The following is a 1,450-nucleotide window of genomic DNA, read 5'->3' as shown; positions in this document are numbered from 1 at the left end:
TTATGCCCCACCCCACCCCACCCCACCCACCTCATTTGAGGGAGGAGGCAGCCAAGGCTTATAGGAGAGTAATTACCTTTCTCAAAAATCACAGTTGTGGGCGCCTCGGTGGCTCAGTGGGTTAAGTCGCTGCCTTCGGCCGGGGTCATGATCTCAGGGTCCTAGGATCGAGTCCCGCATCTGGCTCTCTGCTCAGCAGAGAGCTTGCTTCCCTTCCTCTCTCTCTGCCTGCCTGTCTACTGGTGATCTCTCTCTGTCAAATAAATAAATAAAATCTTAAAAAAAAAATCACAGTTGTTAGTTCACAAAAGGGATTTAACAGCAATTGTCTGATCCCAGATGTCCCTCTTGACCCAAAGCTCTCTGAGAGAAAACAGTTTATTCAAGTGTTTTCCTTTTTTTTTTCTTTTTGTATTCTTGTTAAAAATCTTTTTATATTCTCTTTTAAAATTCAAGTTCTTTAATAAACTATACTGACAAGCTATCGTTTTAAATAGGGAACACAACCCGAGGTGCATTATGAACACGAGCTGTAGTTACTTATACTTATTTATAGAATTTATAGAAATTCTATATTTATAGAAATTGCTTTATTAACCCTTACCTTTCTTTTAAAATTGAGACACTCTGTAGATATGTTTCATTTCCTTATCTGTGAACATCTCTTAACAGATTGAGAAAGGAAGACACCTAAGAGTGGAATGTCCTATTTGGTTTAAGCTAATAACTACAACATTCTTATAGAAATAAGAAGCATCCACATAAGATGACTCTGACAAAGGAGAATTAGGTTACTCCCTTAAGACATTAGATATCATGGATATGTTTATAATTGAGGGTTTTAAAGTGCAATTGGGGTGCCCTAGTCACCTTGGGACATGCACAACTTAACTGCACATAAAATTGGCATCTCATGACCTTAAAAACAAAACATAGAGAGAGGGAGAGAGAGAGAGAAGGAAAGAGAGAGGAAAATAAACATAAGAGGAGCACTAGGAAAGCACACAGGACTCAATTGCCCTTGAAATTTGCACACAGCATTTGCCATAGGCAATTAATCTGCACACAGAAGAAAGGGAGGCCCCAGTAATCTCATATGGCTTTTTCCAGGCCTCTAGCAGGTGAACAGCAAAGCCAGGAGTTGAACCATGGGTGTGTGGTTCCCTGTTCTCTTCTGGCCAACTGACTATTTTCCCTTCCCTGACAGGGGCGGGCACCATCTACATACCCCCACCCCGATCACAGAGGTCTAAAGAACCATAAAACTGCCCTTGGAATCCCAATGTCCTATCAGCGGAAATGTCTAAGCCAATAACTGGGAAGGAGAGGCACAGCTTCTCCTTCAAGAGGACTACCATAGCTTTGGTGCAAAGTCAGAACCGGCCTGAGTCCATTAGCCTCCACCCGTCCCCACCACCCTCTCCTACGTTTTTTTTTTTTTTTTTTTTTT

The sequence above is a fragment of the Mustela nigripes genome, chromosome 13 (assembly GCF_022355385.1).
Source record: "Mustela nigripes isolate SB6536 chromosome 13, MUSNIG.SB6536, whole genome shotgun sequence".
NCBI classification, from domain to species: domain Eukaryota; kingdom Metazoa; phylum Chordata; class Mammalia; order Carnivora; family Mustelidae; genus Mustela; species Mustela nigripes.
The sequence above is the reverse complement of the archived record's forward strand: the minus strand, read 5'-3'. Positions refer to the sequence as shown.